The sequence below is a fragment of the Sturnira hondurensis genome, unplaced genomic scaffold, assembly GCF_014824575.4.
Source record: "Sturnira hondurensis isolate 20B ecotype Veracruz unplaced genomic scaffold, ASM1482457v3 Scaffold0013063, whole genome shotgun sequence".
NCBI classification, from domain to species: Eukaryota; Metazoa; Chordata; class Mammalia; order Chiroptera; family Phyllostomidae; genus Sturnira; species Sturnira hondurensis.
This window is the reverse complement of record NW_028085694.1, coordinates 4362174-4375036: the sequence shown is the minus strand read 5'-3', so window position 1 is coordinate 4375036 and position 12863 is coordinate 4362174. Positions and strand designations below refer to the sequence as shown.

General features: G+C 39.4%; 1 protein-coding gene across 2 annotated transcripts in view; it reads left to right on the top strand.

Moving 5' to 3' along the window:
* Positions 1 to 12863, top strand: part of PRKACB (protein kinase cAMP-activated catalytic subunit beta) — a 111941-nt gene that overhangs the window by 25303 nt on the left and 73775 nt on the right. The window lies entirely within an intron of this gene.

Sequence of the window (12863 nt, the reverse complement as noted above, 5' to 3'; positions counted from 1 at the left end):
TTCTTATTCTCTCCTCTTATAGTGCTTTTAAAGATACAATACCATGTATGTGGACTCTAGTGAACAAAATAGAAACTGAGGTATAGATATATGGAACAGACTGACAGCTATTGGAGGGGAGGGGAGGGGAGGGGCTGGAAGGAAGAAGGTGAAGGGATTAGCCAAAGAATATATACCCATGGACATGAACAGCAGTGTGGTCATGGCTTGAGGGAGGCGAGGGATGGGGGGCTAGGTGGAGGTGAAAAAAGGGGGGAAATGCGGGGACAACTGTAATAGCATAAAAAATTTAAAAAATAAAAAATATTAAAACTATTCCCTCCTGACTGGTGTGACTTGGTTGGGTGTTATCTTGCAAAGCAAAAGGTCACTGGTTCATTCCTGATCAGGGCATATGCCTGGGTTAAGGATTCAGTCCCCAGTCAGGATCTGTGTGAGAGGTAACCAGTGTTTCTGTCCCTCTCTTTCTCCCCTCCCCCCCCAAAATAAATAAATAAAATCAGGTCCATGTGCACACAAAAGCACAATAAAACATCGTTGTTACTATAATTTCACTGGTATTGTTGCTGACTTTAACACTGAAAGTTGTGTTCAGAAGTGTACCCCAAACATGAAATTATTCTTTCTCTACTGCTAGCGAGTGTTTATTAAGATATTACAGATCAATTTCTATTAGTTTAGGTAAAACAAATCAATTCACTTTTGGAAAAATATATGGGGTAAATTTTAAACTAAAAATGATTTTGTCTCTGGTTTCCTACTTGGTGTTATCCATATTAATACCTTCCACTAGTATGGATTATTGAAGATTTACTGTGCCTGATCTGTTCTTCCATTATTTGACATTATAGAAAATCTCAGGAATTAACCAAGGATGTAAACAATATTCATGCATACTTGGTAACTATGCTTCTTTTTAAGCTATAATTTTGAAATGCAGCCCCATTCTTTTCTTTCATGAGGTCTCTACCCATCTTGTTTCCTGTCTGGGAGTCGCTTTATCTCCGCTCTTTTTGTGTAATTAACCCTTCGTCACATCCTTTGCATTTCATGCCAATCATTCTGTTTTCAGGAAGGTGCTCTCTGATCTTCCCACACTAGGTTAAGGTCCTTTCTTACATGTTTTCTTAGGATCATGCCACTCTTTTCATAGTACACTCTTTCTCACTGAACTGTCATGTCTGTTTTTTCTCTTCATGAAATGTAGCACATAGTACTGTGCTTGGCACACAGTGGGCACTTAAGAAATCCTCAGTAAGTAAAGAGTCTCTTGATAGGCAAAGGAAGATAACCTGAAATATTTTTCAGAGAGCTTCTTTTTAAAAATATAGACGTAACAAGACATATCTAAATGTTACTGTAAAACATCTGTACTCAACCTATGCAATGATACACCAACTGGTACTTACATTATTTTTTATTTCTAATGTAAGATTGGGAAAATTGTCATTAAAATACTTCTGCTTTGGTAGTAGAGAATATTAATTATTTCCCTGAAGATAATTACAACTATGTACTTCAACTTCAGGCCAGGGTTTACTTGTTATTAGGAGCAATGTGTTAATAAGAAACTAGTATTACAAGGGAGTTTGGTGAACTTGGCTCAAAGACAGTGAAATGGAGATTGTTTTGAAGAATTGATAACATATTGGTGTAGCAATGAATGTCTGTTGTTAGCATTGCTATCAGCATTGGAGGTGAGTGTCCGTTTCACAGGAGATAATGTCATAAATGGATTGCTTTGCAATGTGGCTTGCCTCCTTTGGCCTTTGCCTTAATCTCGTTGTTCAGTCTTCCTAACCATTCTAGAATGTGTGCATCTATTTCACATGTCCTCCCACGAAAGGCAGCTGGGGGTCTTATTTGTATGTTATTTCATACAGTTCCCAGGAAACCAATGCAAAGTACTCTTAGGATGGATAATTAAGCTCTTAGGCACAGGATTCAAGAAGTATGTTCAGAGAAGTGTTTTGGCACAGAACTCAGAAAGACGGTGCTCCAAATTCTGTAAGGAAAGAGATTGACAGGAAATATTTTCAAGGCATAAAACTGACAGGATTAATATCCGGAATAAAAAAATATAAGTCAATGAAAAGATGAAAAATGAGGAAGAAAACAGTCAAGGATATGAAAAGATAAATTACTGAAGATAAAATTCAGATGATCAATTGACTAATGAAAATGTATTCTACTATCAGTGAAATATGACCCTAAATGTGTCTTTTTTCATTTACTAGGTTGGCAATGGGAAACAAGGCACACAGTATGGTGTATGGCAAGCACATTGAGTGTAAACGAGGTAGCTGGTCCTGAGATGATTTGGTTGTATCTATTAAACCCAAAATGGCTATAAACTGTGACCCAGGAATTCACCTTTTAGGTATCATCTGGTTAGAAACAGTTATATATGTGCCCCAAACTGTATGTTAAAAAATAAAGAAAATATTAAATATTGGTGAGGACATAAAGAAATCAAAACCTCATACATTGCTGGTGGATATATAAAATGGTGCAGCCAGTTTGGAAAACTTTTGGCAATTTGTCAAAATGTTAAGCATTAAATTACCATACCAAGCAGTTTTCCTCCTAGAAATTTATCCAAGAGAAATAAAAAACACATTCACACAACAACTTGCACGTGAATGTTTATAGCAGCATTATTTATAATAGTCATAAATTGGAAACAACTGGTGAAACAGAAAGTGGTTTACTCATATAATGGAATATTATTAACCAATAAAAAGTAAAGTATTGGAAACAAGCTAATTGGAAGAAGTGAGAGACAAAAGACTGTATGTTGTATGATTTCACTTATAAGAAAAAGATGAAACCTGTAAAGAAAGAAAGTAAATTAGTGGTTGCCCATGTCCAGTGGTGGGAATGCAGACTGACCACAAGTGGGCATGAGTTTCCTTTTGGGGTGATGGGAAATGCTCTAAAATTAAGTAATGGTGATGACTGCATAAGTCTATAAATTTACTTTAAGAACCCCACTGGCCCTGGCTGGTGTGGCGCAGTTGATTGGAATGTCCTGCAAACCAAAAGGTCCTGGGTTCAATTCCTGGTCAGAGCACATACCTAGGTTGCAGGTTCAGTCTCCAGTCAGGGCACATAAAAGAGGCAACTGATCAATGTTCCTGACATTGATGTTTCCCTCCCTCTCTCTTCCTCTCTTACACTTTTGCTAAAATCAATACGCATGTCCTCGAGTGAGGATAAAAGTGACAATATTAAAAAGCTTAAAAATTTAAAATACATTTAAAACTGGTTAATTTTATGGTATGTAATATATAGCTCAATATAACTGTTGAAATGGTTTAACAGTTGGAGATTTTATAAACAGTGTAGCATGAGATAATAGGTCAACACTTTTATGAAGGAATAACTGAAAGAGATTATGACCAGAGATGTATCATGACTTTCAAAAGAAATACAGATAATGGAACACAGAGAGGGAGTGGGGGAGAGATGGGTGGGCGGGTAGGTAGAGGGAGAGATATATATGTTCATTATCACATTCTTGGCAATAATGGAAACTGAAATAACCTCAAGGCCTGTTAGTGGAGAACTAGCTAACTAAAATATGGTGCATTTGAAAAAAATCTTGCAAAAGGATAGAGAGAAGAAGGTAAGGAAGTCAAGAGGAAGGGAGAGATTCAGTCGTTGATTATCACATTGTTTGTAATAATAGAAACTGAAATATTCCAGCCAAAATGGAGGCGTAGATAGATACACTTTGCTTCCCCTCAAAACCAAAAGAAGGACAACAAATTAAAAAGCAAAACAACCAGAACTGCCAGAAAATCAAACTGTATGGAAGTCTGACAACCAAGGATTTGAAGAAACATTATCCAGACTGGTAGGAGGGGCAGAATCAGGCAGTCAGGGTGGAGAGGATGCATGGCAAGGAGGCGACTTGTGGACTGGGCAGTCCCACATTTGTGTGTGGGTGATCTGGGAGAAACAAGTAGGGAGCGAGACTGATTGCACAACCCAGGGTTCCATCAGTGGAAACTAAACTCTCAAAAACCTCTGGCAGTAAAAATCTGTGGGGGTTACTGCTGCAGGAGAAACTACCAGCTTCACAGGAGAATTCACTGGAGAGACCCGTCGGATCATAGAACATACAGAAACCCACCCACCCAGGAATCAGCACCAGGAGGGCCCAGTTTGCTTGTGGGTAGTGGGGGAAGTGACTGAAAGGAGGCAAGAATTGAACAAGTGGCATTGTTTTCTCTCTGACACCCCCCGCCCCGACACGTTGCACCAAAACATAGTGAAGTGCGTTGCCCCACCCTGGTGAATACCTAAAGCTCTGCCTTTTACAATGTAACAGGCACATGGAGATGATAAAATATGGCCCAAATGAAAGAACACATCAAAACTCCAGAAAAAGACCAACCTATCAGTGCAGAGTTCAAATCACCAGTAATCAGGATACTCAAAGAAATGATTGAGTATGGATGCAAAATAGAGGAAGAATTGAAGGCTATACAAAGTGAAATAAAGAAAAATATATAGGGAACCAATAGTGAAGGGAAGGAAACCAGGACTCAAATCGATTTGGAACAGAAAGAAAAATAAACACTCAACAAGAACAAAATGAAGAAACAAGAATTCGAATAAATGAAGAGAGACTTAGAAACCCCTGGGACAATTTTGTATGTCCCAACATCTGAACCATAGGGGTGCCAGAAGGAGAAGAGGAAGCAACAAAAAAATTGAAACTTTTTTTGAACAAATAATGAAGGAAAACCTCTTCAGTCTGGCTAAGGAACTAGATACACAAGTCCAGCATGCTCAGAGAAATTGGACCCAAGAAGAAACACGTCAAGACACATCATAATTAAATTACCCAACATTAAAGATAGGGAGAGAATCTTAAAAGCAGCAAGAGAAAAGAAGAGTTACTTACAAAGGAGTGTCCCCATAAGACTATCAGCTGATTTCTCAAAAGAAACCTTGCAGGGAAGAAGGGGCTGGAAAGAAATATTCAAAGTCATGAAAAGCAAGGACCCACAACCTAGATTATTCTATCCAACAAAGCTATCATTTAGAATGGAATGGCAGATAAAGTGCTGCCCAGGCAAGGTCAAGTTAAAGGAGTTCATCATCACCAAGCCCTTATATGAAATGTTAGAAGGACTTATCTAAGAAAAAATCAAAACTATGAACAGTAAAATGACCACAAACTCATGACTATCAACAACTGAACCAAAAAAAAAAAAAAGAAAACAAACTAAGCAAACAGCTAGAACAGGAACAGAACCACAGAAATGGAGATCACAAGGAGGGTTATCTGCGGCCGGGGCGGGGGTGGGGTGGCGGTTGGTGGCTGGGGAGAGAATGGGAGAAAAAGTACAGGGAATAAGAAGCATAATTGGCAGGTACAACATAGGGGAAGTTAAGAGTAGCATAGAAAATGTAGAAGCCAAAGAACCCATATGTACGGCCCATGGACTTGAACTAAGTGGGGGTGGGAATGCTTGTGGGTGGTTGGTTGGAGGGAGGAGGCAGATAAATACATTTTATGCTTTCCAGCCCCTCCTACTATTACAGCATAGAAATGATGCTGAATGAGCCAATCTGCAGCACTCAGCATGGTCCACTTCTTGGCTGTTCACCTGTATGTACCCTTTTACTGACATTGCCAGACAACAACGGCAGTCACAAAATGCTACATCTAATTTAATGCTACTATCCTTCATCTGGAGGAAAACGTTTAGCTTCTACTTCCAAATCTGCCAGTCCCTGTATCAGTCTCTGGACAGTACTCACCTCAGTGTAGCCCCAATATCACAGTGATTCTCTGCTGCCTTGGTGCCAAATTATGCAGTTGGCTTGGCCACCACTGTCATACCTTTCATTTCTGTATCATTCTCCAAATAACTGTGTTATTGTAACCATCATAGCTAAAAAAACTTGATACAGTTTTAATATCAAGTATCTGAAGAAACTCTAGTACTGTGGAAAAGCCAAAAGTGGTGGTATAAAATGTAAAAATTTATATGTGAAGCCTAAATGGCCCCATTCTGCCACCTTCTGGCTGACTTTGTATCTTATATTGCTGTGAACTGACTGTCATCTAACAGTTCCTGCTGTGGTTGGCACCAGATCGTATTTTGGGGCCTGGGAGATTTCAGATGGGGTCAATTTAAGCTATAACATGGGTCTAATGACTTTTGCACATACTTGTTTTTTAGTTCTAAAATGTGTCAGAGCTTAGAGAATCGGGTACCACATGATGTGTGGGGTTGTAACTACATGAGTGCATGTAGTTATAGCTACTTTTGGCTTTTCTATAATATTAGAGTTTCTTCAGATATTATTTGATATTAAAACTGTATCAAGTTTATTATCTATCACAGTCACAATAATAAAAATATTTGGAGAGTGATATAGACATGAAAGTTATTGAATCACTGCTAAGTTCTTATAATGAAATTAATGTTGTATCCAGCAATCACTTAGAACTCTAAAGGAGAAACCTTATGCATGTTAGTGAAATCTTAGTTCTACATGTCCTTAGTTTTGTGACTCTTCAGTGTATTTTCAGTGTATTTTTGTTCAAAAAAGATTTGGTAAAGTTTGAACCTGGAAAATATAATTTGTTTAAAATAAGTATGATACACTTCTTGGGAGGAGGTAGGGAGAAAGAACTAAAATAGAATATATAATATTGCACTTTTATGATCCTTTAAACACAAATTACGTCTCTGTGTCTCTGGAAAATGAGACAATAATACTCATCTTAAAGGTAGATTGTTGTGAAAAATAAATATGTTATTTACTTCCTGTCAGATGCTTAGAATAATGCTCGATGTGTAGTATATTAGTGTTATCATTAATCTTACAACATTTAGAAATTATTACAATTCTTATATATGAGTAAATATATTCCAAGATACCGTGAACAATGTTTTATATTTTTTATACTTTTATATCCAATATTAAATTAAAGAAATTGAAGATAGTGGAAATGCATAGCCTTCTGAAGCAGTACCATGTATGATACACTGGGGCCTAACAAAGGCCCTCTGTCTGTACATGGGACTCATTGTTCACTCGAGAAACCTAACATTATTTCATGAAAGAGCTATGGTTTGTCTTAAACATTTAATCAATTCAAAAACATATTGAATGCTTACTATTTGTTCACCATTGTGTGGGATTCTAGAAGAAGACAATTATGGGAGAAGCACACAATTAGAAGTATAAACGTAATTATAATGCAGTGTGGTCAGTGCAATAATGTGGCAGTTAATATATTTTAGAACCTAAAACAGGAAGTAACATTGAACTAGACTTTGAGTAACAAATAGGAATTTATCAAGAGAAAGTCATCCTATATATGTATATATGTAAAAATATATACATGCATAAATACATATGTATATGTGTATAAACATATATGTACATATTATAAATGTGTGTTTGTACTTAAAAGGCCAAAGAGAGAGGCAGAAAGTATTTGAGACCCAGAGAATAGCTATTCAGGAAGCAATAATTCAGGCAGAAACCCAGGTAGTATTCTGCTGAAAAAGTGAAAGCTAGGAGATTACATAAGAAGGGGAATGGGAATAAATTATATGAATAGAAAAGGGAAGGAATTTCTCTTAGGATTAATAAATTAAGGAAGAAACTTCTATAGCTATACATGGTGGTGCTAATTGTAAAGAATGTCTTTTTTAGTTTGAAAGTCAAAGTGTCTGCTTTCTTGTCAGCTTTGCAAACAGCTGTTTGAAATACAGTGTTGCTTTGGCCCAGCCAGTGGTTGTCTTGCCCAGTTCAAACATTGCAAAGGTTTGAGGAGTAAGATCCGAATGGCACATCTGGGGTGGCAGTGCCGACTCCATTTATATTATTTTTCACACATAAATCAGACTTCTGTGGTTGACTTTTAGCTACTGGTTTATCTGCACGTTCTCACATTTCATATTGGTACTGCTGCACTGCCTTTCATGTCCAGAATGCTCTGTCACCCATCACCTGAAGAATGAGGTTTTCAAGCATTGGCCATCTTAGTGAGGAAGACCAGGCTTCCCTCATGGTAGTTTTTCATAAAGGTAACTGTATTTTTCTGGGTGGGCATCTGCACTGCTGCCATCTGAGCCTGTAGGCCCCTGAGTTCGCCCCCCCGTTCTGTGGAGCCACACCTACCACTCCATGTCAGGTACCTGACGCCTGGAGCTCTCCCTCGTCTATACTGATGAGGACTCTTGTGTGAATGCAAGGAGTGCCTCTATTTGTGTTGTGGTAACAAAAGTTGAAGGAATTTGTTTCGTCTTCTTCACTTCTGTATCAGGGATTTAGAAAATAAACCTCCATGGAAATTGGGATATTCTGCCTGGCCATAACATTGGCTAATGAGTCAGTAGTGATTCAGTAGGAAGGTTCCGTCCACATAAAGGACTGTACGGTGTGTGGGGGACAGTGTCTGCATCAGTCGTGATTAGGAGCTTCATATCTTCATATTTCATGTATTTTAACACTGAAAATAGAAGCCCACTATTATAACCCCTGTCACCTTATTTATTACTTTGAATCTTGTATTAGTTTTAGATCACTGCCATCAAAAGCGACCATAAATTTGGTGGTTTGAAACAATGTCCCTTTATTATCTCACAATTCTGTAGGTCAGAATTCTGGGAGACTCTTACCTGTAATTTCTGGGGAAGAATCTACTTCAACCTTCATTCATATTTTTGGCAGAGTCTAGTTCCTTGTTATAGAACTGAGGTCTTTGCGTCCTTGCTAGCTGTTATCTGGGGGCTGCCCTAAGCTCCTAGAGGCGTTTCTCTGGTCCTCGCACCCAGACTGTAGAATCACAGAGCCAGCAGGAGGTGCCGAATCTTTTTCATGCTTGGAATCTTACAGTTTCCTATCCTGGCTCACTTCTGCTTCAGGCTAAAAAAATTCTCTATTTTTCAGAGTTAATGTGATTAGATTGGGTGCCCCTAGATAATCCGCTAGAATCTATTTTAAGGTCACTAATTAGTAACCTCATTACATCTGCCAAGTCCACGTAGCCATCTACGTGGCTATCATGTATTTACAGATTTCAGGTAAGAGATGGAACAAATGAGGGCAGAGGAGAGGGCATTCCACCTACTACAAGTCCCTTGTTTAATTTTCAAATATGGTTTTGAACCAAAGCTGGACATTGTATGTACAAAGACATGGAGTTAAGAAAGGGCATGATGTACTCAAGAAATGAAAGTTAAGTTAGTATTATTGTTTGTGATATAAATTGGTAAAATGGAGCTAAATAGAGTCCTGTTTAAGGTTGGCAGAGGTCCTTGATTACTGTGCTAAGGGTTTGGACTTCATAGGCAATGGGAAGGCACTTGAGTTTGTTTTTCCTTGGAATGACAGAAGATTGTTTTAGAAATATGATTGTGTTTTAATAAGGTGACAAATATGATGAGTGGGAACTGAGACATTGGGAATTTGGAGAGAAAAGGAAATACAGACAAACTGACTTTTGGTATTGATATCAGACTTTCAATCAGCATTGAGGGGGGTTATTTAATATTTAAAGTAAATTTAAGGCATTCTTCTCCTGGGCAGTCAGAAATATAAAAGAGTTAATAACAGATATGCATATGACTAAAATAAAACTTAGCATGCAGTGATGTGTTCCAGACTCACATCCAACTTTCTTTTTGAAATCTCCAATTTGATGCCTAATAAACATGTTCAACAAAATCTTCCTTTGACTTCTAGTCAAGATGGTGGCATAGTTAAACTCAGCTCATCTACTCGCAAAACCACATCAAAACTACAACTAGAATATAGAACAACCCACTCAAAACAGTCAGATACCGAGTTGAATGCAAGTCTAACAACTACGGAATTTAAGAAACCACATCCATTCAGACTGGTAAGAGCAGCAGAGACACAGAATGGGCTAGTCCCACACTTATGAGTGGTGATAAAAATTTGCAAGGGATCTCAGGAGCAAGGAGCTGCTTCTGAGCTACAATCCCACAACAGGGCCTCCAGCCCAGGTTTCCAGTGCCAGGAAAATGAGTCCTCATAAATTCTGGGGGCAAAAATCAGTGGGGATTGAGTTGGTGGAAGAAACTTCAGGAGTCCCAAGCAGTTCCACTTAAAGAATCCACACATGGACTTAATCCACTCACTCCCTCTGAGGTCTGGCACCAAGACAGCAGTTTGAAAGGCACCAGTGACCTATAGGGAGGACTGAAGTGTCTGACATCAAGGTGGGTGCTGGGGGACAACTTTGTCTCAGACAGAAAGGTGGGCAGAGGCCATTGTCCCTTTTCTGAACCTGCTCAAGGTTGAACTAGCCAACCTTGGGTTGGCCCCATCCTAGAGATTCCCTGTGACTCCATCCCACCCAACTTACCAGCCCACCCAAGCTGTTAACTCTGACTTTTCCATATGAATTGCTGGTCTTGGCTCATGCTTCACAACTTCCTAAAGCCTATCAAACAAGTGATAGCCAGCTTCAGTGGTTCCCCAGCCTTCCAGCCTCTTGCTAAGTGGCCCCAGGCCTGGCTTCACCTGGGAATCTCCACACTCAGCACAAATAGCAGCCACCCCAGATTGCTTTATAGCTCAGGCAGGGTGTCCCTGGGTAGAACACAGGTGGCAGCTGACCTTGGCCTGCACCACCGGGGAAACCCTAGGGCCTGTGCAATGAATGGACAACTACAAACCATGTCAGAGCACCACCACCCTGCCCCTGCACAGCTGATTCTGCACAGAAGTCAGAGTTTGGTGGTCAGTGGTCACAGCCAGTCCTTGCAGCTGACTGACCTGGGTAAATCCCTCTCATTAGCCTGCCAATAGCAGTAAGTCTCGACTACAAGAGGAGGGTATATTCAGCCCACACAAAGGGCGCACCTTGAGTATACAAGTAGGGTGATAGGGGAAGCTGTGCCACTGGACCCTATAGGACACCTACTACGTTAGGCCACACTACCAAAACAAGGAGTCATAGCAGCTCTACGTAATACATAAAAACAAACATAGGCTGCTAAAATGAGGAGACAAAGATATATGGCCCATTTTAAAGAATAGATCAAAACTCCAGAAAAAGAACTAGACAATGTGGAGATAAGCAATCTATCAGGTACAGAATTCAAAGCACTGGTTATTAGGATATTCAGGGAACTTAGTGAAGACCTCAACAACATAAAAAAGATCCAGTCCGAAACCAAGAATACAATAATGGAAATGAAGAATTTACTTGAGGTTGATTTTGAGATGAGATTATCCTAGGTTATTCAGTGGGCCCAATCTAATCATGAATCCTTAAAAGTGGAGAATGTTTCCCAACTTCAATCAGAGAGAGGTGTGGGAATAAAGGTCAGAGAGATGTGATGTTTCTGGCTTTGATGATGGAGAAAGAGGCTACCAGCTAAGGCGTGTTAGCAATTTCAAGAAGCTGGAGGAGGCAAAGAAACAAATTCTACTCTAGAGCCTTCATAGTGGAGTGCAGCTCTGTCAACATTTTATTCCAGTGAGACCCACGTCAGGCTTCAAAACCATAGAATTGTGTGGGAATAACTGTGTTTAAAAACAAAAACAGTAGAGGATGAAGCCGAGAATCAAATCAATGATTTGGAACACAAGGAAGCAAAAAAAGAATCACAACAAGAAGAAAAAAGAGTCCTAAAAATGAAGATGTCAGCACCCTTGGGACAACTTCAGTTCATAGGGGTGCCAGAAGGAAAAGAGAAAGAGCAAGAAATTGGAAATTTATTTGAAAAAAATAATGGAAGAAAACTTCTCTAGTTTGGTTAGGGAAATAGACATGCAAGTCTAAGAAGCACAAGGAGTCCCAAACAAGATGCCTGCAAAGAGGCTCAGTCCAAGACACATCATAATTAAAATGCCAAAGGTTAAAGATGATGAGATACATTTAAAGGAAGCAAGAGAAAGGCAGTTAGTTGATGCAGACTCCGACCAGCAGTATCCGTAGTGTTGTGGATGTGACAAACAAATTCACACGGACTGCAGAAGTCCTGTGGAGAAAAGGGACAGCGTGGCCACTCTGAGTGAGAGAGGGCTGCTTCTGACCTTTGCCTGGACAGGCTTTTATTGCTTTTCTGAGAGCATTACCTCAAGGAAGGTCCTCATTCATTATGCACAGGTTTGCTTCAGGTGATTACTTTTTACAGATAACAAAGAAAAGGACGTTGAAAATACAAGGGGAAAAGTGGTTGAACTGGTTACACTCCATCCTTGGGAGGTTTAGCACAGACTTCAGGATGTTACTTCAAAGATATGCATTAAACATTTTCTACCTTAATTCAGGGTGAGGAAGTTTTAGCAAAAGCATGCCTCAAAGCAACCTAGGTATGATGCAGGCCTGCTTTCCAATGGGAAAGCTTATCTGTGGGCCTGGGTCCTGCGTGCTGTCTCTCACCTGTTGGTTTTCCAAACCAGGGCTGAGCTACATTCACCACTGCCATGCGGACCAGTTCCCTATAGTTAGTTAGCTATAGAGGACTTCTCATAAGACTGTCAGTTGATTTCTCAAAAGAAACTTCGCAGGCTAGAAGGATTGGCAAGAAATATTCAAAGTCGTGAAAAGCAAGGACCTATAGCCAAGATTGCTCTACCCAGCTAAGCTATCAGAATGGAAGGGCAGATAAAGTGCTTCCCAGACAAGAAAAAATTAAAGGAGTTCATCATCACCAAACCATTATTATATGAAGTGTTAAAGGGACGTATTCAAGAAAACAGATCAAAATTATCAACAATAAACTGGGAATAAATACATATCTATCAGCAATTGAATCTAAAAAACAAAGTAAGCAAACACGAAGAATAGAGTCAGATTCATGGATTGGAGAGTGCTTTAATGGTTGCCAGATGGGAGGGGAGTG